Genomic DNA, 26,339 nt, shown 5'->3' on the forward strand with positions numbered 1-26,339 from the left:
TGGATGTCAGGTCACCACTTTTGAAGGGCTGGCAAACCTTTTGGTGAGGGAACAAGCCCTTAGCACTTTGCCTGACAACATGAGGATCTGGTTAGCTGATAGACAATGCTCTACTGCAGATGAGTTGGGGAAGAAGGGAGACCTATACCTAGTAAGCAGGGCATCCCTGCATAGGAAAGAGACACTCAGTGCTGCTCATGGGTCTAAGGGAACCCATGGTGGGCAGCTCTGACTGCCCCAACAGAATCTGCCAGTAGCGGTGAAGCCACTAGTCCAGGTACACATCCAGTACCTAGGGTTAAATGTTTTGAATGCAACCAGTGGGGCCATGTGGCATATCGATGTACACAGATGCAAGGTGGGGAACAAAAGGTAAGGGAGCCAGTAAGTGGGAATGACAAAATGCCAATAGTAGGTTGTCTTGAGGCAACAGGAGTGCCAAACTACCATCCTGCAGATGTCCTGATAGGGAAGGATTTTGATAATGCAGTACCATGTGTTAATGCAGTTACATGCAGTCAGGCTTGGAAGCCTGGGGAGATTTAGACAGCCCACACACTTGCAGTCAGAACTGGTGAGGTGGTTACTTCAGGGAGGGAGCTACCTTGTAGCAGTGAAACTGAAGGTGAGACACAGCTGATTATGGGTACTGATGTTCCCTTGGACAGAGTGACTGCAAGGACAGAGGTGAGTAGTAGTATCCAGCCTAACAGTGAGGCACCACTGTCAGTGGATGCCCAACTTCCTGTGGAAGGGGAGCTGGGAAGAGTTACAAACAGAGAGCTGCAACAGACTCAGCTCTCAGACCCTACATTACAAGGCCTAAGGCAGGTAGCTAGTGAGGCACCTAATTCTCAAGGGAAGGGGGAAATCTATATACTGGGACAAAGGGTTACTGCACAGAGAGTGGACCCCTGAGGGAGGGCTGGAAAGTGAGAGAATACAGCAGTTGGTAGTGCCTAGAGCCTACTGTCTGGCACTTCTAGTCATAGCCCATGATATTCCCTTTGCAGGTCATATGGGCATAAAATGTACAAAGAGACGTATTATGCAGAATTTTTATAGGTCTGGGATTTCCAGAGATGTGACCGAGTACTGCAGGACCTGTGAGCAGTGCCAAAAGGTAGACAAGCCAGGAGACAAGATGAAAGATCCTTTGATGCCTTTGCCTGTGATTGAGGAGCCATTTCAGAGGGTAGCTATGGATATTGTGGGGCCTTTGAGTACCCCAAGTTCCACAGAGAAAAAGTATATCCTAGTGGTGGTGGATTGTGCTATGGGATGCCCTGGGGCAGTGACTTTGTCCTCCATCGAGGTGGAAGGGGTGGCAAATGCTTTGCTAGAGATTTTCAGCAGGGTAGGTTTTCCAAAAGAAATACTGACTGAAGGGGTGCCAATTTAATTTCAGACCTGCTGGCTTGTCTGTGGAAGTACTGCAGGGGGAAGCACCTAAAGGCCACTCCCTTCCAACCACAGACTAGTGGTCTTGTTGAGAAGTTAAACTCTACATTCAAGTCCATGCCACGAGCATTTGTGGACCAGTTTAAGAGGGAGTGGGACAAATATTTGCCCCATCTGTTGTTTGCTTACAGAGAGGTTCCCAGGAATCCACAGGTTTTTCACCCTTTGAGCTGTTGTATGGGCATAGGGTGAGGGGGCCTCTAGACTTAATTCGAGATGAGTGGGAGGGGGAGTGTGAGTCCCATGGGGAGTCTGTTGTGGCATATGTCCTGGACCTCAGGACAAGGCTCAGGGAACTTATGGGCTTGGAAAAAACAAATTCCCAACAGGGAAAAAAACTAGGAAATTGAAAAAAGAAATCCCGACAACGACCTGGAACACACCGGCTTTATTGACACCAAAACGTATGCTTTCGCCAGTAATTGGTTTCATCAGAGTCAAAGAAAACCTTGTAATACAACAAAATAAATAGTAAAAAAACTTCAAACAATTAATTAATTAATCAGCCAGTCATCAGCCATGGCGTAACATAAGGTGGGACCACCCATAAAAAAGTGCCTAGTGCAAATCACTTGATCTTCAACAAATAAAAAAACAGTATTTAACAATGCATATAGTGTTTGACATGATATAAATATTTTTGCAGAAAACCATAAATCACCAATCGGTTAATAAGCTTGAATAAACATATGGTAACTATTAAAAAAGCTACAAAAGCTTAATAAAAGCTTAATAAAAGTTAAAAAACACTTATGTAAAGAAAATATAGACAACCATAGCAGCAAACAGAGCTAATAAACTTCATCAAGCTAAAAAGCTGGTAACTTTTTCCTTTTGAATTCATAAACCACTGCACCAAACCATGGTTACAAACATATTCCTAACATTATTTGGATACAAAATAAACCTTGTACCCTGTACACTGAATAAACTAAATTATATTAGATCTCTGTTTTAAAACTGGCATAAGAGAAATACCTTCATTAATTCCTGGTGGTCATGTGGCATTTAACCTCAATTGCCACCTTACTTCTTTGCTTTCAACAAGAAGTCTGTCATCGCCACCCCTACAATTGGGTACCACATGACTAATAACAAAGAAAATGACATTTTTGAAATCAGGGCAACTAACACAATGATTGAATTGTGCGTTGTGACCATCTTTCCTTTTGATGGCACTAAGATGTTCACCAATCCTGTCCTTTAGCTTTCGGACAGTTTTTCCTAAGTAGAAAGCATGGCAACTGACAGATGTGGTGACATAAATCAACATTGTAGTATTGCAACTGCATCGCCACATACGGCCCATCATTGATGTAGCGACAAAATTTACATGACCCACATTTAACCATCAAAGACTTATACCATCTGTGTTTCTTATCCTCCAAGATGTTTTTAATGTATAACTTATGGGCTTGGCCCAGGAGAACCTGGCAGAAGCCCAACAGCAGAAAGGGGTCTGTTAGTGGTGAGGATTGAGGCCCCTTGATTACTGGGCCTGTGCACGGGCATCACAGCAGTTACTGGATATATGAGCCCTGCTTTTACCATGTGATGGAACACTGTCTGACGTTTTGGGTGGGGGTCTCTTAAAAGAGGGAGATTTTCCATCCACTGTTGGGTGAATCTACTCCAAATTATTCTCAGAGTCCATTTGTTTGAGACTATCTGTAGCCACCCTGGGGAAGGGCGAAGAAAAGCAAGGGCTGTGGTGGGGGGTAGGGGTGCTCCGTGACTTGGAATAGTCATTCCTTTGCAGGGGTTAATGTTATTTTGGAAAGGAATCCTTCTTGTTTGGTTTCGGAAATTTATCTTCCTGGCATTTCTTTTTGGATCCCTAACTTTTGTTTGGCTGGGATTTTTGTTTTTTCTTTCCCTTGAAGGAAGGCACCTTGTTTGAGGAGAACTTGGGTATATGAAACATCATAGATTCCCATGCATTAATTTTCCTCTATTGTCCCACTGTTTGAGAATCTGTGTAATAAAGGGCCCAAACACTAGTTCAGAACTTAAATGTGCATTTAAAATGTTGTCTTTGAAATAATCAGAAAAATGTTGATTATGTAACCAAGCATACTGTCTTAAAACAACAGAAGAAATATCACATTCAAGCATCTCACAAAGCATATTTTGAAACATAAGTTAAATTAGAAATAATTTCATTCATGTAAAACTTTTGCTGTGAGGGTTAAGGTGCAGCAAAATCATCTAAACTGTACGCACACTGTAAAATAAATTTCCACATGTAGCATTGATAATTTAACATTATAAAGACTAGATTATTTGAAAGAGACATCCTTTTGCCCTGCAAATCTAACCATTTTTTACACTTTATTAGGGGTCATTGGATTAGATGAAACCAAGGACTTTTTATTTGAGCAGGCACCTGGGGAGACTACAGCTAGGTTAGCAGTCCAATGAGAAAAGAGACCTGTCATGTCCGAGGAGACTGTATATTTTGAAACCAAAAACAGAGTTGGTGTGTGTCCATACAGCAACTAAATTTACTTGTAAACCAAATAAATGCTCACACAGTATTCCCTCCAGCAAGAGGTAATCTTCCAGGAACAAACACAACAATAGCAGAACACTCTGAAGTTCAAACTTGATTTAAAAATTGCTCGTGAAAATAAATCCCAGCAAACAAATGAACAAACTTCTGGTTGGAGCGATAACAGAAAAAAAGAAACAAATATGACTTGAAACAAAAGTTAAATTGGTTAAGTGCTTTCATCCTTTATTTTAACAGACTTTATCAGAACCATTAAATTAAAATTTCAAACAAAACCTTTTTATATATCAAACTGAAATCACATGTCTCAAAACAACCAATATGGGAGCATTACCATAGAAACTCCAAGCCAGTGAATCAACCACTTCCTAGTCTAAAAATGTTTTCATTATTACATTGGTAAGCCTTACAACAAGTGTTGAGAATGTCATTTTTCATTCTGTACAAGTCAATAACAGATTAGGTAGTACACTATTGTAACCTTGCCAAATAAAAGTAAAGGAACAAAAATACATGGGAAAAAATATTGATCTATATACATCTATATCAGATCAAAGTTTAAATACATAAAAATAGCATAAAACAAAGTTAAAATCTATAGAAAATCTGTGAAAAATACTAAGCCAATCAACATTACTCATGACATAACAATGATCAAAGCTTAGCACATTTCATCTTTAATACTGGAATAATTGAAATGTGTTCATTTAGTCCTGGGAAACTTGAAGTATTAAGTTTTAGTTGCCATTATAATTCTTGAAATTTGAGGTAGTTTTCCCAGTTACCTCTCTTCTCATCCATAGGCACAATTTCTAATAGTCCAAAGGTGAATATTTTAAAATAATTACAAATCAAGGAATGCTTATATAATGCGTTGTTTGCATTTTTCTTCTTGATATTGTAATTATGTTCATAAATTCTATTGCGCAAAATGCACTTTGTTTTTCCCACATAGAATGCAGGGGAATTGGAACACTTAGCTAAGTAAATCACACCTTTTATGGAACAATTACCCTTCACAAACTGAATTTTAATTGTCGTATTAGTATTAATATCAATACTTGGTGTTTCAATTATACAGCAACACTGAGTACAAAAAATCATAGTTTTGTCCCTGTGTAAAGGTCTGGGGAAATATGGTGACTATGTCCTAAAATATTTTTAATGTTCATGCAAGTCTTATAAATAAAATTAGATATTTTCTCCCACTCTTGTAAAAATGTCTTGATCTGTCTTGAAAATGCTCCAATTGCTATTAATAATATCTCTGACAGCCTGGTGCTGGTCATTATTCTCAAGTATCACAGCATGTGAATACATTTTTGTATTGATATTAGTCTCATTAAGATTGATCTTAAAAGGGGGTGCAGATTAGACCAACAGGGTGCATTTATTCCCCAGTTATTAATGAATTATTTCCCTATAGTATCTAGAATTTTTTTTCTAGATAGCCTCTTTCTCTGAACATATTATGTATCCTTTCGTATTCCTTCCCAAAAAGGTAAAAATTAGAGTACATATCTGTGGCTCTGAATAACTGACCTTTAAACAAGTTTTTCTTGATATGGAAAGGATGACTGCTGCGGTAATGTAAATCTGTGTTTGAGAAGGTAGGTTTTCTGTAAATGGTAGTTTCAAATTTATTGGCAGTCAAGTCTTTGTAAATGGTGATGTCTAAGTAACTAGCCTGGTTATATTCAACTTGGTGTGTGAACCTTAAAAAAATCTGTTGTTGCATTAATATATGTAATAAGAGTCTAGTATGATTTCACTCAGACCTGTCCAATGTTCAAAACACACAGAGCAGAGTCATACATACAGTAAGGAATATATAAATGCTTAAGAATTTCAAGTTCTGCAATGTTTTCCTGTCAAAAGACAAAAATAAAGCAGAGTAGCAACAGTTAAGGCAGGCCTCTAGTGTCTTAACAGCATACATACACACTGCACTTCTGAAAGAAATACTGAAAGTTTTCTCTGAAACAGTAAAAAACAAACATTTGTCAACATTAGAAACAAAATAAAGACAGCTACAAGCAGAATTTCCCACATGAACTACTGTAAACCCTAACAAAAATAAAATATTAAAATAAGTATTCTTACGTAAACATAAAAATAGAAGAGAATGATAAATCTAATAATAACATGAAATTAAGTGGTGTCCAAATTGGGCTTATTTGAGCAGTAAGCCAGAAAAAATCAGCACTGCAGAAGATGCTCCACCAATCAGCTGTCACAGGAAGAGAGAGAGGAGTGTCTGAGCTTTTGAAAGTCGGTCACTACTGGCTTACCTTGGCAGATAACCCAGAATGCCAGTGAGGCAGTGGGAATGATGAACATCTATAATACCTGACTTTCTACAGTTTGTATTTTTACTTTACGTCTGTGGGGGCTCCCTCTTACATGCCCTCTGAGTCTGAAAATGAACTTGGCTGAGCAGGGATAACTTAGTTAAGAATACATAAATGAATGTATGAATTAATTAAATAAATTAAATCAATTTATACACAAGTCTTAGATATATTTTTCTTATAATAACATTGATACTGACATCCAAACATATACACTTTCATACCAAGATGGTCTGCCAAGTGATTGAGATACTTAAATCTGAACTATTGACAGATGACTCATTACCTTATCTGTCTTAGTGATAAGATAAGCTAAAGTCTTTTTATTTAGGCATTAGCTTTAGTAGATATCTGTTCAGCTACCATGTAATCCAAAGCTGAAGAGAGAAATTGTCAGCTTTAAGTTCATTCTAAGAGTATCATAGCAGAAAGCAAACATATCTTGTTGTAAAATCTAGTCATATGTAGAAAACTTTCACCAAAGACCTTTAAAAGAACCAAGCCTAATGTTTTGTTCCTCTAGGGGTCCATAGTATTAAAAATGTTCCTGATCATGCAGATTGTGGATAATTTCATAAGTGAGAAAGGTCAGCCAGAAAATACACTAAGAGACTTTGAAAGAACTTTGCTTCCCAGATGAACATAGCCCAGTTTTTTTGTCTTAATTAATCAACACAATAAATACAACAAATGGTGTAGACAGTGAGCGGCTGATTGTAACATGAGATTGCTTCACTTGGACAATTCTTGGTTATGCTTGTACATGAACTTTTATCATCTATGATCCCAAATCATATCATAGGGATAACAGAAATGTGTAGAACAAGCAAAATTATGCTCTGGATTATGCTGTGCAGCTATTCAGTGGCATGTTTCATCAAGTTGACCTTTATTATATAACCCTAATTGAATGAGATATGTCTGCTGAATAGCAATCCTTGAAATTCCCCTGATGTTCATTTTTTAATTTGCTATTTTCATATTTCACATTGTCAAATTTAATTTTTCAAGTAATAGTCAAGAGTTTTTAATACTGATACAAGAAGTGAGGACTCAATAACATGAAAGAATCAGAAAAATGCAAATGCATAATATTTGCATTAATAAGAAAAATATATGTTGCACATCACTCAGCTACTTTGCTATGTCACTTTAATCCGTGTGAATCAGACTTATCAGGCCCTTTGCCACATGCTGGTATTTATAACCCAGGACTTCGATACTGTATAGTGGTTATCCACAATGAGCACTGCTACAAAATATGTGCAAATAAATGTAGCACAGCTGATTCACGCTGAATAAGGAAAAGCAAAGGCATTTGGGAAAAAATGCCCACTTATGGCAAAAATGTAAAGTACCAAGAGATAAGTGGTAAATATATGAAAGGACCAGAGCTGGATCTAGCACTAGGTGACCTATGCAGTTTTCTAGGGCCACTAGCAGGGACAGGGGTCCAATGGCTGATGGGTGCCACAAAAGTTAATTTTTTTCTTTAAGAGCACACTCTGCATGCGTTACATTTCTTCTTTAAGGACACATGCAGAGTGCATCCTTAGTAGCATCTGTAGTACAACGCATGCACATTTAAACTGGAACAGAGCACATGATTTTTGTAGTATGGATTTGGATTTTTTCTTATGTTGTTAATGTTATGGACAAATGGTTAGATTAGTGAAGAATGAATGGATGGTGTGTGTGTGTGTGTGTGTGTGTGTGTGTGTGTGTGTGTGTGTGTGTGTGTGTGTGTGTGTGTGTGTGTGTGTGTGTGTGTGTGTGTTTGAAATGCCCCATTTGGGTGGGACAGGTTGGTTAACTCATTCAGGCTCAAACTCTGTACCTTCAATACAGGACCCTAGAGCTTGAATCCTCTATACCAACTGCCAAACTGTATTCACAAGTGCGTTTGAAGGACTGTTGAGTTTTAGTGCATTTTCAAAGAATGCTCAGTTATTATGCATTTTCAAAGAATGTTGAGTTCCCATGCATTTTCAAGGACTGTTGAGTTTCCATGGATTTTCAAGGAATCTTGACTTTCTGTGGACTTTCAAGGTATGTTGACACACAAATAACACTAATACAAGCTTTACCCTCAAAACAGTTTCCACCACTTCAATCAAAAGCATGCTCTCCAAACTAAAAACCTCATCAACAGCAGCCAACCTACTCCCCAGCTATTTCTTGAAACTCACAGCAGATGCTATTGCTACCCCAATCTTTACTCTCATAAACAGATCAGTTGTTGAAAACTATGTGCCTAAACTCTAGAAAATATCCTATGTTACACCCATGCATAAAGGCGGGACCTCTACTGAACTTAATAACTACAGACCCATTGCTTTACTCTCCCCTCTGGCCAAAATCCTAGAAAAATGCATCCATACCCAGATGCTAAAATATCTCCTAGACAGCAACATCCTGTCACCTACTCAGCATGGTTTCAGACCTGCCCATAGTACCACTACAGCCCTCCTCTGCTTCATAGACACAGTAAACCATGTAAAAAATGAAGGCCTGCAGGTGTCAACTCTTTTTTGAATATGTCCAAAGCATTTGACACAGTCTCGCACCAAATCCCGCTAAACAAACTAAACCAATATCACCTATCAAATTCCACTCTTACCTGGTTCCAAAGCTACTTAACTGACAGGTACCAAGCTGTGAAATGGGAAAATTATCTCTCTCCTCAGCTGTCCATAAATATAGGAGTCCCACAGGATTCTGTCTTAGGACCACTACTATTCACAATCTTCACAAATGACCTCCATACCTCCACACAGCATGCATCTATCATTCAATATGCAGATGACACTACCTTAATCTGTGCTGCACAAAACATTCCCACCCTCCTGCAAACAACTCAACTAGCATTCTTTGACATTGAAAACTACCTTACCAAAGCCCAACTTATCCTCAATCCAAAGAAAACTCAGCTTATGATTATATCCAGTTCTAACAAAAACACTGATAACAGTCAATTCACTATCTACTCCACAAATGCTACTCCAATCGCTCCAGTGGCACAGGCTAAGCTATTGGGAATAACCATAGACTCCCACCTAATATTTGATAGTCATCTCAACTTAACTATTAAAAAAGTACATGCCAAACTGGGATTACTCTACCGTATCAAACCATTTCTTACCAATAACACAAGATCAGCCATTGCTCACTCCCAACTTCTATCCACCCTAGTCTATGCATCTCCCATTCTGACTAATCTCAACAAAACTGTACTAAGCAAAATGGAAGCCTGCTATAACAGAATTACCCGCTTTGCTGCAAATTGCTCGTATAGAGCTCATCACTGTACTGCTTTGAGACAGCTCCACTGGCTTGAACTGCCCAACCTCCTAACTTACAATCAGCTCTGCCTCTGTCATTCGATCCATTACCTCCCCAATAAGTGTTCTGCCCTCAAAAACCTAGTACAACATCACTCAGCCAAAAGGCCTCTTAGATCATCAAGCAAACTACTACTAGAAACCACCAACAGCTACAATAGCTTTGGAGATGCACTATATAGCAGTTCAGTGGCTAAAAATGGAACTCTGTCTCCACTAACATTCAAAATACATCATCCAAAGCCTCCTTTAAAGACCTCATCAGGCAAAATCATAAGCAAAGTTGGCAGTGTCATGATTGCTCCCCAGGCAAGTGAAAGCAGATAAGGTACACATACTAAACCTAGAGTACTTGATAATACTTTTCAATCTTACTCACAAACACTGGCTAATCTACAATGTATGTACTGTACCTGTGTACTATGTGTGTATTCTACCTATGTTCCAAATTTCAGCTGTACACCACAAATCTATTAATTACCTTTACTTTTAAATTAATATTTTTTTGTTTGTTCTCTCCACTGTAACTGTTGATGTGCTGCATACCACTGTAAAAACATGTATTTTGTAATTTGGGTGTATACTGATCATGTCTAAATAACTAAATATATCTGTAATTTTTCTATGTGGAGCTTTTCTCCCCGGGCCTCTGCTGAAAAAGGGCCTTTTCGGCTCAGTCAGACACCCCCAGTTAACAAATGTAAAATAAATAAAATAAATAAATGTTGACTTTATGTGCATTTTCAAGGAATGTTGATTTTCAGGGGAAGAAAAGTTTACTGGTGCAAATGCTAAGTCTGTTTTCAATGTGTAACTGTTCTGTTTGACAAATGGCCATCATCACTGTTTTTGCTATAGATTTTAAAAGTATTGTTAGTAAAACAACTGGTAGCATATTTGCTTTTTGGTGCAGAAGTCTGTGTGTTCTACTCCCCTACCATCTGCATGGAGTGCTGACATTGCATGCATGGAAGTCATAAACAAAGACATTGGTAACCTCCAAACTCTGGACCCCACCCAGTTCGGGTTTGTGAAAGGTAGATCATGCCTCCTGAACCTCATCAACTTCTTTCAAGCAGTCACCAAAGCTGTTGATGAGGGTAAGGTGGTTCACACAGCCTATCTTGACCTCGCCAAGGCTTTTGACACCATCCCCCATTCTGGAATTATAGCTAAACTCACCAAACTAGGTATAAATCCCTACGTCACAAGATGGGTTGCCATTTGGCTCACTGACAGAACCCATACTGTAAAAGTTGCAGACTCCAAATCTGACTTCAAACCAGTGATAGGTGGAGCACCACAGGGTTCAGTCCTGGGACCTCTGCTGTTTGGTATCTACTTCTCTGAAGTACTGGCTAACACAGAAGGCCTTTGGCTAATGAAGTTTGCAGATGGCTGCAAACTAGGAGCCATAGCTGAGTCCCCAAATGATGTGGACATCCTACAGAAGGGCCTCACTGAGACAGATGCCTGGTGTCAGAGCCATGGCCTCAAGCTCAATGCCAAAAAGTGCAATGTCATCCCCTTTAGTAAAAACTCTGTACCCATGAACTACCACATAGGCGGCAGTCTACTTAGCAACAAATGCATGATAAGAGACCTGGGGACCCAGGTGGACAGTAGTCTCTCCTCTGATAATCACATTGCCACAGTAGTCAGGCAATCCTTCTGCGTGGCACTCCTCATCACAAAAGGGTTCTCATCTAGGAAAAAAGAGGTCATTGTTCCCCTCTACTTGACACTCATTAGACCCATTATAGATTACAACTCTCCTTTTAGAATATACCTCACAAGACAGCTGCAGCAGCTGGAAAGGCCACAGATATACCTCACAAAGAGGATTACTGGCCTCAAACAGATGCCCTACACTGACTGATTCAAAAAACTCCAGCTTTACACTGTAGCATATTGCCTACTCCGAGGTGATCTCTGCCTAACATATAAAGCCATGTCAAACCCAGAACTATTGGACATGCTACACCTAAAGAAATCCCAATCCCTCCAAGCTACATGCTCTAGGGACCTAAACCTTGTCACCACAATAAACAGGACATGCTGGATGGCTAGATTACTGTCCCAGAGACTTCCCATACTCTGGAGCAAGCTACCCATATATGTTAAGCAAAGTTCCTCATTAGTGCTCTTCAAGAAAATCTTGACAAGTGGATGGGAAATAAGAAATACACCCCAGGGATCACTTCTGTGGCTCTGCTCGACAGGGGCACAGGAAAATAACTTTCTTGGGTGGCGTAAGCCAGGGAATTTTGTTGGCTAGGCTTGCTTAGGCCCTTGGGCCAATAGCCTAGTACCTACCTATGAACCTTTTCGGGGAATAGGGGTGCTGCACTCCTGAGCATGTCCTCCTTTGGATGGGATACCTAGTAACTATGAGCCTATTGCCAGTTTGACAGCCATTCCCTATTGCAATATCAATAGCTTACCAATTTTTTAATGTAACAGTTTATTCTTCAAGGGCAGCATGCACTGAATTTGTACATGAAACACTGAAATGTAATGTTATTTGTCAGCAGCAACCTCTTCATTACTTATAGATCTCTTTATTGTGGAATTATTCAGATGACTTTTACATCTGCAGAGATTGTGTATACTGACTGATATTGGTGGATAGTAATGACAGACGTTTGAGTGGCCTTTTTTGGTTGGAAATGTTCTGTAATGGGTAGTTTTGTCACTATTGGTGAATACATTTTGATTTTTGCTTACTGGAAAAATGTTCAAACCTGAAAATTTAAAATATACTTTAACAAGTGGAGTTGTATTATACAAGGAATATAATTCAATACAATCAGGATGGTGCATCAAACCCTACATGTATGCATGGTCCAAAAATTGTGTGCAAGGGGCCTGTTGTTTGAAAACAAAGGTAAACTTAATTTGCCACTGGCCAGATGCACTTTCTTTGAATGTAGGCTTCAATGCCATTTCAATGAATGTGAATTTCAAGGACAGAGAAGCTGACTGTTCATACTAAGTATGTTTTCATTGTGAGACTGTATTATTTTGTTTAGCAAGTGTCTATCGGTTGTTGTGCTATAACATTTGAAATAAAAGTTTTAAATTAAGTCCTAATATCTATAATCATTGTTGAAGTAAAGAAGGAAACAGTATGCACACTGACAGGTTTGAACAGAGTTTATGGTAACTGGGGAGAAATAGCCAATTAAAGGTACACTGGAATGGCTGCGGGGGGGGGGGGGCTGCTGCACGGAAGGCTGCTGTGTATATTTGTGGGAGGGGCATGATCCAGTACCCTGCCTAGGGCCCCATGTGACCATGATCTTCCTCTACCAAGGACTATTGTAAAGTTGCAGGCTTTGTATGACTTCATATGTATTCAGATATTGCATATGGACATGGTTATGCACAGTCATTCTTTAAAGATGTAAGGTAAGATTCGGACTGTGTGGTTTTTATTATTAACATTTTTTTAAAAACTAAATGAGTTTAATATGTTTTGTATAGGGGTATCATTATTTGGACACCCTGTTTTCATAAAAGGGTACAAAGGTGGAGATAGGAAAGACTGAAAAAGGGGTGACACAAAAAAGAGGAAAACACAGCAGGCATACATCATGATGGTTGTGTTTGTGGACATGTGAGAGGAGGGGCACTATGTTTTGGGGGTATAGATCCCTTTATTTTTTCAAATATTTTTTATATTATAGTGTACTCTGGATAACAAGTAGGTAAGAGGGTGTAGGAGAGAAGGTAAGGGAAGAAGGAGTCAGGTGAGTGGTACCAGCAACAGCCCCCAAGTCCACAGAGCCTGAAATGTTTCCACTGCTAGATGTTGTTGCAGTAGAAAGCCCCTATGTTGAGGAGGCAGGGGCCTGTGATGGCATGGTGTTCAGCAACAACTGGGGCAGCGAGCCTCTAACCCACAGAAGACAGGCCTCGATTGGCTGAAGCTGTCTGTCCACAACTTGCTGTAGCATGCCCTAATCAAGTCCTGAAGCCATTGTTCAGTGAGGCTTGCCAAGTTGACACATTCTAGGGTGCTTGCAGAACTAGTGCCACCACCCCAACCCTGCAAGGATGTCTCTGGACACACAGAGGGTGAATGCTGGTTAACCTGTTTGGTTTGTGTCTGGGAAGCTCTTGAGGAATTTAAATCTATAAAAAATGAACAGAAATGGGGCACAAAGAAAATATAAAAGAACAAAGGAATAAATAATGAAAATAAGAAAAAGAGAAAAGCGGTGTGGAGACAACAGAGAAAATACACACAAATTGAAACATAAAGTTAAACAGCATTCAATTTATTATTTTAAAACAATTTATTTTTATAAATATTTATTCAAGTAAAACAAAAATGTTTGGGAAATCTTATACATACATGGGAACACTAATGTGCAAAGTGCTCACGTATGGCCTCAAGTATGATAGGAGAAGTACTTATGGATACTTGTGATCAATGATATGGGAAGTGCTTTTCCCTACTTAGAGAGAATGTGTATTTATATCAAGTTTTGGTGAGATTTACATTTTGCAGTGTACTATACTAACAACGGAAACCACACTCTATAAATATTTATTACATGTAAGTAAATCTGTTAAAAACAGCCTACTGCATTGATATATTGAGATATCACTTACAGTTTGTTTCAAATTTGTACAGAAAGCACTGAAGGCCTTCAGTTACCATCCTTTATAAATACTTGGTTATATACATTAATGAAATTCACTTATAAAAGAATACTGCCTTTACTACTTTATTCATGTTCAACAGTGGCTTCAACTAATCGCTCAGTGCTGGTTACGGTCAAATTATATCTCGTCATCCACTATATAGAGAAGACATATTACAATTGTTGTTTACCTGTATTTCACCTTTTTTCCTTAATGTTACTAATATAACTACTACTATTACACAGGGCATTTCATTCACTACAGTACTTGTTTAGTATGCATTTGTCTAAATATTTATTAATACCTGAATTCTCATACTGTCCCAGTCTTTAATACAAGTTATAAATAACTTGTTACACTTGTGCACATCTTGTCTGTTTGGGTGAAGGATGTTGTCTGGAGTTTTTCAATACCTTTCTACTGTGGGTTCTACTTTCAAACATTAGACTTTGTTGATAAATGTATGTGAATTCTGCTCAAGCAGAAGCTGTTCACACATAGAAAATGTAGCAGTTCAAGGAAATTTTCTATTCCTTTCAATTCAAGCTTAAAAATCCTGTGTTACAGATGAATGCTGTACATGTAAAACTGTGTTACAGATTGATGCAGTACATATAAAAGTGTGTTACAGATGGATGTTGTACATGTAAAACTGTTTGTGTTACAGACTGATGCTGTACATATAAAACTGTTACAGATAGATGTTGTACATGTAAAACTGTTTGTTTTACAGACTGACACAGAACACATATTTCAAAATAACAATGTGTGCTTTGACGCTTTTCTGCTTAATAATTGTAAGAATATAAGGGGATGGTTTAAAATGTATACAGAAGTAATACATCTGGTCATTTCTCACTAAACTCTGGTGGTCTTTCACTTGATGCTGCAACCTCCACCCCCTTCATCCAACACCCTACTTTGACTAGGGTGTAGTGCTGACTGAGAGTTCAACCATCTTGAATGTGCAGTTAAAACTATGGAAGAAATTATTGTCTTATGCAATTATTATACTAATAAATATTTTCTAGCCTACACAAACAAAATCCTTTCTTTACAAAAATGGCCTGCATGTACGTTATCTAAGGTAATACAATACTATAAATTAAATTTTTAGGCAATGCAGATATTTTTTGTGTATACATACATACAGTTATATACACAAAAAATAGTATAGTTGCAAGTGTACTCATGCAAATGTATAGCTGTAATTTCAGACATATACATGTATATTTCCATGTATTTCTTTATCCAGCCATACATCCATACATACATATGTTTCATTTGTATTTATGTGGAAATTATGTTATCACATAAACATTCCATATATTTGTGTACATGTGCCTCTACTCGGACATTGTGGGATCCCACACTCTGCCGCTTTTGTGTCAGTAAGACATGAAAATTATAGTATCATGAATTCAAGAGAATAGTAGGGATTAGAGGAAGAATGGATCTGCTAACAAACTAATAGCTTTACTATTATGAATGTATTTATGATAGCACAGATATTACTATGACAGGCTTATATAATTATGGGTTTTGCATCACCTACCTTTTGTTCTGAGGATGTTAGGTATGTTTTCATTGTTGTGTTGTTGGACTACCTGATGATTCCATCAATTTTTTTTGTGTAAAATGTTTTTGAGTATGACTATGGAATATTTTTATGTGCAGTAATGATGCAGAACATGGGATCAAGGCAGAGAAAGGACAACTTCAGTCATGAGGAAAAGCACATCCTCATGCAACCCTTAGGGCATGTGGGAAACTTCTGTTTGCTAAAGGAGGCCTGAACGAGTTGAGAGGGCAAATGCCTGGAATCAAGTTGTCTTGGGCATTAATGCAGTGGGTAGAAGAAACTACACATTAACACATTGCAGGAAACAGGAAAATAATATGGTAGGATATGTTAGAAGCAAGCTGAGGCAGAGTACAATTGTCTGCACCAGTAATGGATAAAGGGGCCTCCAACAATTATCCCTTTAACACAAGATGAGGGATGCTTCCTCTCAATCCAGAGGAATGACTATGACACAGAAGATGATGGCACTGGAATAATCACATTTGGTGTGGACACAGACTATTATTACCAGTGACTGCAGTAGCAACATTCATCTGCTCAGGAAGGTTGATTTAAAATCAGTAACATATATTTATAAGGAGAATTGAATGCTAATATAGAATGATTATATTTAACATGTGACAATTATTATTAACAGGTGAATCTTCCACCTCTGCACATAATGACATTGAATGCAGTGGGTATGGTAATTGTCCCCCATACCTTCTTAATAAGCACACAGTAGTATTGCTATTTATTGGCAATATTTTAAAATCCTTTTTTACAAGATCAGCAGTGGAAACAAACAGTTACACTATACCAATAACTCTGGAGGACATCAGAAGCAGAATGGCTGTTGAATATGATAATGGTAACATAGTTATATTTATGAGGCAGCTGGAGAAACTGGTACACAGCTCCCACATTTAACAGCAGGCTCTCATACCCCACAACATGTTCATAGGTTCATATGTTCATAGGCAGGTACTAGGCTATCGGCCCAAGGGCCTACATAAGCCTAGCCAGCAAGGTACCATAGCTTACGTTACCCAATAAAGTTATTTTCCTGTGCCACTGTCCAGCAGATACACAGAAGTGATCCCCGGGGTGTATTTCCTATTTTCCATGCACTCATCAAGATTTTTCTTGAAGAGTGCTAATGAAGAATTTTGCTTGACATAGATGGGTAGCTTGTTCCAGAGTGTAGGAAGTCTCTGGAACAGAAATCTATTCCTCCAGCATGTCTTGTTTATTGTGGTGACAAGGATTTGGTCCCTAGAGCATGTAGCTTGGAGGGATTGGGATTTCTTTAGGTGTAGCATGTCCAACAGCTCTGGGTTTGACATAGCTTTATATGTTAGGCAGAGATCACCTCGGAGTAGATGATATGCTAAGGAGTAAAGCTGGAGTTTTTTGAGGCAGTCAGTGTAGGGCATTTGTTTGAGGCCAGTAATCCTCTTTGTGAGGTACTTCTGTCACCTTTCCAGCTGCTGCAGATGTCTTGTGAGGTACATTCTAAAAGGGGCATTGGACTCTATAATGGGTCTAATGAGTGACAAGTAGAGGGGAACAATTAACTCTTTTTTTCTAGATGAGAAACCTTTTATGAAGAGATGTGAAAAAAAATTAATCTGTTTTTACTGTACTTGTGTTTCTACCTACTTTTTTTACTTTTGCATCATCTTAAAAGTACTCAATTGTATTTATTACTGCTTGGTGTAACTCATTCTTAGCCTTTTGGTTTAAACACTTGAGCTTCGGACCAGTTGTTTTGCACTGAGAGGGTTTGCAGTCTGCACTGTAGTGGCAGAACAGGTAGCTTACATCCTTCTAGGTTGGGAACTGCTGATTGAGGGCTCAGTGTCTGTTATTCTAAAAGTGTATTAATTCTGGTTTAGGCACTTGGGCTTTTAGGCCAGTCATTTTACATTAAGAGGGTTTGTGGTCTGCACTCTTGTGGGAGGAGAGGCTGGACTCTGCCCTTCTGAGCTGGGAATTTCTGGTTGAAGGCTTATAGTGCATGCATATCTGAACTGCTTCTTACTGAAGTTGGTGCGCCTTGTTTGCTGTGGCATAGACTGGATTCGGGCCTGCTGGATCTAGCTTTGTTTGTGTAACTTGAGCACTAATCCAGGCATTCTCTAAAGTATTCAATTGTATTTATTACTGCTTGGTAGTAACTTGATTAAAGTGTAGCTATCATTCTAAGTCTTTTGGATTAAGCACTTGGGCTTCAGACCAGTTGTTTTACATTAGGAAGGTTTGTGGCATGCACTGTGGTGGCAGGACAGGTAGCTTTCATCCTTCTAAGTTGGGAACTGCTGATTGAGAGCTCAGTGTCTGTTATTCTTAAAGTGTATTAGTTCTAGTTTAAGCACTTGGGCTTCAGGCCAGTTATTTTACATTAAGAAGGTTTGTGGTCTGCACTCTTATGGGAGAAGAGGCTGGACTCTGCCCTTCTGAGCTGGGAATTTCTGGTTAAAAGTTTATAGTGCCTGAATATTTGAACTGTATCTTACTGAAATTGGTACACCTTGTTTGCTGTAGCATAGACTAGATCCAGGCCTGCTGAATCTAGCATTGTTTATATGCTTGTTGTTTGTTTGCTTGTTATTTTTCCTGGAATGCTAATTCCACCTAATGCGCGGCTTCTCAGCACTTCTGTAGATCACTAGTGATATCTGCATTGCTTACTGTACTTATTTCCTTGTTTCACTTGAAAGAAAGCTACTGTTTGTCGTTTTTGCATTTAAGTTACCTGTAACACATTGCACTTAAGTTACCTGGCACTTGCTCACTAAAGCAATTATATAAGTCAGCACTAATAATTAAAAGCACTACACCCTCACTCCCCACTGGCCCTGGTTTTCAATTATTAAGGAATTCCCAATATTATTCTAGCATGTCCAAAGGTCAGTTGTCAATCTCCTCTCCGGTCCAGCTGGTGAATCTGGGAATCTTGAGGCAATGTTACAACTGCCTCATGTACACAGACAACCCTCTCCTCCTCCCAACAAATTCCAACACATGTGAGAGATGCAACCATATAGCCAAACTGGAGGCTAAGCTCTCTCAACTCAGTACTGGCATAACCAGTCAGGAGGAGAAGGAAACCACACTCACTACAATTCCAGTCTCACATAGACCTACCACGACAGCAAACCAAACACATAATCACACAAAAACATACTCGGAGGCTCTAAATAAAGATCTGCCAAAGCAGCAGAGACCTCCAAAGCAGACACCCAAGCAGCTGCTACCCCAAAACAAAACACGTGCAACACATATCTCACAAAGCCAGTGTGCCGAACAGTCACAGCCCTTAAGACTAAACAACACACCTGATACACTTGTAATAGGTGACTCTATTGTCAGGCACACTGACGTCCCGCTCACCAGGCTGAACAAGGAGAGGGTCACGGTGAGCAGTCTGTCGGGCGCTAGGATCCGCCACATAACACAAGCACTCAGGTCACTCCAAGGCAAGTACAGATATGACTCAGTCATTGTCCATGCTGGTGTGAATGACCTGAGACGTACCTCCCTGGACTACATAAAAAGAGACATAAAGGAGCTCTCTGAGCATGTAGCCCAGGCCGGTATGACGCTGACCTTGAGTAGCATCTTACCCTCACCAAGAATGATGCCACAATATGAAGACAAGATGATCAATTTCAACAATTGGCTTAAGTACTGGTGTCATTCAAAGGGGATCCAATGCCTGTCAGCTTGGGATGATATGCTCGACAAGCCACGATGCTTCGCTAGGGATGGCTTGCACCTGTCATCCCTCGGCTTTCGGATATTGGCAAAGGCTCTTGCTACCCCCATAGTGCCTTTTTTAGGCAAGGCTCAAAAGACAAACCCACCTCCATAGGAATCACAAGGGTTAAGAAACTAAGAGTAATGCTACTCAACGCCAGAAGTCTAAACCTCAAGATACACGCACTCGAAACTCTCCTTAGCGTGGAGAACATCGATATCTGTGCAGTAACAGAAACCTGGTTCAGCGCTCCCGAGAGCACCCCAGCACTGCCAGGTTATACCTCATACCATGCTTTTCGGCCCCAAAACTTGGACTGAACCACAAAAGGAGGGGGAGTATCGATATTCATCAAAGATACCCACACCTCCAGGTTGGTGGCAAAGCACGAAGCATCAGAGACTATCCATGTGCAACTAACAGTGGGTAAAACTGCCTTCCAGTTTATTGCCTGCTACAGACCACCCTCCCAAACCCAGGAACCCCACTCGGCCTTCCTGAGAACACTGGAAAATATGAAGGTCTCTCCAAACACCATTATATTGGGCGACTTCAACTACCCAAACATAGATGGGGAGCATTACTCTAGCTCCAACACCCTAGCCCAAAGGTTCCTAGAATTTATAAACTCAAATGCTATGGAACAACTTGTTACCACTCCCACAAGAGGGGAAAACATACTGGACCTGATCATCACCAACATGGGGACTCTATGCTCCAGACTAGAAGTGTATTCCTCACTGGTAAGATCAGACCATAAACTAATCTCACTGGATATTCACATCCCGACCCCACCCCCTGCCCAGAAAACCACAGTGAAAAACTTCTCTAAAGCAAATTTCATACTCCTCAAAACTGAGGTGGAATCCTTCAAAGCCCCTGGGCCTGTGGAAAATACGGCCCAGATCGCAGAATCCTTTATAAACGCATTCTATGAACACCTTCAGGAATGCACGGATCATGCGATCCCAAATAAAACCAAGACCCAATCCTCCAAAGGCAGACGTCCTGTCTGGTGGACCCTAGCCATAAACAAACTATACAATAGAAGGAGGAAGCTACTAAATGATAGAGCAAAATCCCAAAAAGGGAAGGCATCACTGATCAGTATTAGCAAAAAACTACGGGCACACATAAAATTGTCTAAGGCCAGCTTCGAGAGAAAAATTGCACAGGACACTAAGGATAATCACAAGGCTTTCTTTAGTTATGTTAGGAACCTGGGTGGTAATTCCCAGATATGCTCAGAAATAGTCCAAAATGAAAAAAAAAATACATCGAACCCACAGACATTGCCAACATCCTAGCTGACAGGTTCAGCGCAAACTCCCCCCCCCACCAAAAGGGCAAATATCTATCCCAGCAGAGTGCTGCCCCCCTGACATCTCAGATGCTCAGGTAAGAGCCGCCCTCTCCAAAGCAAAAAACACAGCATCAATGGGACCAGACGGTGTTCCGGGCTGCGTCCTACATGAACTCCAAGAAGAGCTAAACCCAAACATAAAACTACTGTTCAATCTCAGCCTTACTACAGGATACGTGCCCAAAGAGTGGTGTACAGCAACATTGGTCCCTCCCCATAAAGGTGGTGCCTCAATGGATCCTGGAAACTATCGCCCCATAAGCCTGACTAGCTTGGTCTGCAAATCTATGGAAAGGATCATCATGGACCTCATAAATAAAGATATTGGGGACCTACAAACACTGAATCCTACCCAGTCCGGCTTTGTTAAGGGCAGATCCTGCCTCTTAAACCTGGTTGATTTCTTTGAAACAGTCACCAAGGCCATTAACGAGGGGAAGGTGGTCCACACAGCCTACCTGGACCTCACAAAAGCCTTCGATACAATACCCCACTCGGGCATTATAGATAAGCTCACCAGCTTAAATATAAACCCCTATGTCACTAGATGGATTGCAAACTGGCTCAAGGACAGAACCCACATGGCTAGAATTGCTGGAGCCATGTCAGACTCCAAACCAGTTACAAGTGGTGTCCCACAAGGCTCAGTCCTGGGACCACTCTTGTTCGGTATATATTTCTCGGAGGTACAGGCCAACACGGAAGGACTGTAGCTGACCAAGTTCACAGATGACTGCAAACTGGGCACCATAATCGACTCTCCAGCTGACACAAGCATCCTCCAAAAGGGCCTCATAGAAACAGACAACTGGTGCCAGAGCCATGGCCTCAAGCTAAATGCCAAAAAGTGTATAGTCATCCCCTTTGGCAAAAACAAAGTGCCCACAAATTACCACATAGGTGGTAATCCATTAAGTACAGAAGAAGTAGTTAGGGACCTGGGGACCCAAGTTGATAGAAATCTCTCATTTGACAACTACGTGGCCAAAGTGGTTAGAAAAACATTTTATATAGCCCACCTAATCATGAAGGGATTTACATCTAGATCAGGGGACGTCATTGTGCCTCTTTACTCATCCCTCATCAGGCCCATAATTGAGTACAATGCCCCTTTTGGGATGTACCTTACCAGACACCTGCAGCAACTGGAAAGACCCCAGAAGTACCTCACCAAGAGGATCAAAGGGCTCAAACAGATGCCATATGCTGCCCGGTTAAAGAAACTCCAGCTCTACTCAGTGGCATACTGCCTGTTCAGAGGTGATCTGTGCCTGACGTATAAAGCCATGTCCAACCTAGAATTAATGGACATGCTGCACCTCAGAAAATCCAAATCCCATTGAGCTACGTGCTCGAGAGACTTGAACCTCATCACTGAAATAAATAGGACATGCTGGAGGGACAGATTCATAACCCAGAGGTTCCCTTCACTCTGGAATAAAATCCCAGTCCAGGTTAGGCAGAGTCCCTCATTGACTCTCTTCAAGAGGAATCTTGATGAGTGGATAGGAGATCGTAGTTTTACCCCGGGTATCACTTCTGTGTCACTGTTAGACAGAGGCACAGTATACTAACCTCGAAAAAGGGCATAGCAAAATAAATTTAAAATGGGTGGCGAAAGCCAAACACATTCTGGCTAGAATTACAAATGCCCTAGGGCAGATAGCCTAGTATGAACCTATGAACCTATGTGTCACATAGAAGGACTTCCTGACTACTTTGGCGATGTGACTATCAAAGGAGAGACTACTGTCTACCTGGGTGCCAAGGTCTCTTATCACGCATCCAGTGTTAAGTAGATTGCTGCCTATGTGGTAGTTCATGGGTACAGAGCTTTTACCAAAGGGGATGACACTGCACTTTTTGGCATTGAGCTTGAGGCCATGGCTCTGACACCAGGCATCGGTCTCAGTGAGGCCCTTCTGTAGAATGTCCACATCATTTGGAGACTTGACTATGGCTCCTAGTTTGCAGTCATCTGCAAACCTAGTCAGCCAGAGGCCTTCTGTATTAGCCTGTACTTCAGAGAAGTAGATATCAAACAGGAGAGGTCCCAGGACGGAACCCTGTGGCACTCCACTTGTCACTGCCTTGATGTCAGATTTGGAGTCTGCAACTTTTACAGTGTGGGTTCCATCAGTTGGCAACCCATCTTGTGGTGTAGGGATTTATACCTAGTTTAGTGAGTTTAGCTATAATTTCAGAATGGGGGATGGTGTCGAAAGCCTTGGCAAGATCAAGATAGGCTGTGTGAACCACCTTACCCTCATCTGCAGCTTTGGTGACTGCCTCAAAGAAGTTGATCAGTTTCAGGAGGCATGATCTGCCTTGCACAAACCCGAACTGGGTGGAATCCAGAGTTTGGAGGTTACCAATGTCTTTGTTTATGAGTTCCATGATGATATGTTCCATGGCCTTGCAGACCAGGCTCGTCAGGCTAATAGGTCGATAGTTCCCGGGATCAGTGGTGGCTCCCCCTTTGTTAATAACTCTACAGGAAGTGATAGTGCATCACAAAATCAAGCACATGCTGGCATTGCAATCAAACTTGCACAGGAAGAAAACCCATGCACCTCTATGCCAGTATCTCCAAACCCAGATGGACACCTTGAGAATGATGGCAGACATTTACAGTAACAGTGTCCACAGTGACACATTTACAAAGGGGATCCAGGTGAAGGAATTTGTTGCAGCTACCCCATGAAACATGTAAAGCATACTAGACTCAAGTAGGAGTCAGTCTTGCAAGAGGAAGAGGACGGGATACTGTCTGGGCATGTTGGGGCAGATCACATGAGACTACAAGTGGCAGTGCTTCTCAAGAAAGTGTTGTAATTAGTCGGGAAAGTAGAACATAATTCATGCAGGCCACATCAGCATGTGTCTACACCTATCAAAACCTCTTATTCAAGGTCATGGTCACAGTCTTGCAGCACTGTCAGATCAATGTGTCTGCAGGCTCACCTGCATCAAGTAGATCATGACATTGGAGTGATTCATCAACCAGATCTTGCAAGAGTCCCTCTTAAAATCATTTGCACCATCACCTAGCTTATACATAGGAGATGTATATGACACATTTAATATTGACGTACTGTGACTCAGTTGTGATATTTCTGTCACTTACAGTCTTACCCTCACACAAATGACAATGTTTAACATGAAGGAGAATAACTTATTAAACAATGTGGGAAAAAATGAGAACTTAGGACACTTTACAACTCTATGCCTGTCATTCCTGTAATGGTACTGCTTAAAACCTCATGGAACCATGAAAAGAAAGCTAAGCTGGATGTCATAACAAAAGATGGCAGTCATTAACACCATTAATGTTGCATGCATTGACATTGTTATAGCTGGCAGTTTTATACAACTTAAAAGTAGAGATACTTAAGTTTTCAGGGAAACACTAATAAGAAAATTACAGATTAAAATGAGTATCCTGCCATTTAAACAAACACTGCTGTCACCTCACCCTCACCACTGCACAAATGATATTTGTTGTCTCTGAAGCCACAAATGATTGTGTATGACAAAATAAAAACAAAAAAACTAGTGCTTGTCTGTGATGAATAATGGCTTGTTGCTTTGGAACACTAGCTGGGTTTCATGATTTTGAAAATGATTGTAACTGAGATCATCAATGAAGTCTTAAAACCACTAGTTTCTTTTTTTTTTTTTTTTTTTTTTCCCTCAACACTCTTTGTGATGATGTTGAAACTAGATAGATTCCTGTGCTTATCCATTTTTACAAAATAAAATAATCAGATGCACGGTATCTCAAGAAACAACATCGGTCAAACTGAGAAAACATTGCATCACATATGAAAAAAAATGATACTTGTTTTTTTGATTGGCCATTCAGTATGTGCATAGTCAGGTAAACCTTCTGACTAGGACTTGTGCAAAACAGTTAAAAAAGTAATTATTTATTGTACGATGCCCTAACAACTCTACTAAACAGGAGCCAGTGGGTACTCAAGCATGACTTTTACCAGCAATAATATAAGTACTTATTCTGAAATAAAAAAAAATAATAATAATTATATAAGGATCCTTTGAAATATCCTTTAATAAAACATTATATAGTAATTTAATTTAGTTGTATGAAATGAGATAACATAAAGATATCATGGAGTCTGTCCTGCGTTAGGAATAACACTCTTTTTTCAGTTTAATTTTTATTATGGATAAAGATTACTCAAATCAGGACAAGTGGTTTAGAAAAATAGATGAGAGGATGGATGGAGGGAGAGATGGATGGGTAGATAGAGGGATAGTGGGATGGACAAATGGACGTTTGGATGAATGGAAGGATAGACTGGTGGATGAAGCAGTTAAGAAGTGTATTATTCATTGCGTATTTGTAGCAGACATTAGCTTTAAAAATTGGAATTTAGCTAAACAATGCATATAAATATATTACTTGCAAAAGTAATCACATCACATTTTCTCTTGCATAAAATTTCTTAAACAATAAAACACAAACATGCTGGTGAAATAAAATATAGTAATAATATTATCATCAACTGTGATAAGCATGTGACACTTTAAAGATCTTTGATATGTAAATCTTTTAAAGCAGTGCCGAATATTCAGGACAAACTGAAACAAAAAAGGCATCTTGCGTCACACTTGCCAGGTTTCATGGAAAAGCTGAAAGGTCAGCTAATCTTAAATGAGCTCAGTTTGATCAAATGATAATCAGGGTTCTGTTTATTCACATATGCAAGATGTTAATTAGCCAAGTCTGTTTATCACATAACAAGAATGTAACATGCTCTTATCCTGTTACATTTTGGTAAAAAGCTTTTTGGCTGTCTGCCAAGAGAGATTAGAATCTAAATTATTTTAGAGTTTTTGAATGAAGAAAATGCCATTTAAATGTCACCAAACATTTATGCTTCATTAGAAGTACTCAATTTAACAAGAAAATTGTATTTTTCATTTTTAAAATTGTGTTAAATATATTTATTATTGCAAATATTAAGTTTAACTTGAATATTATATGAGATTACGCCTTTCTTATTTTCATCTCTACACATTTAACAGCGTGAGATTTATAATGTCCTATGTTAAATAACACTTTAAAAACTGCAGTCCAGCCATCATTTGCCATTCCATTCCCATCTTGAATTTCTTTCTTAATTTCTTTTTTTATACTGCATGAATGGAGAGTTTAGGAGACTGACAATTCAGTTATGTGAAGCAAAAGGAGTGGTAGTGCTGTCACTGGACATGGCTGGCAGAGAACTGTTGTTTACTTAAGAAATAATCAATGCTGAGGCATGGGTTGTAAAATATTTATGGAAGAGATGCAGAAGTGGACCA

This window comes from Protopterus annectens, chromosome 3.part0 (assembly GCF_019279795.1).
Source record: "Protopterus annectens isolate FY-2018-M chromosome 3.part0, PAN1.0, whole genome shotgun sequence".
In the NCBI taxonomy this organism is placed as follows: Eukaryota; Metazoa; Chordata; order Ceratodontiformes; family Protopteridae; genus Protopterus; species Protopterus annectens.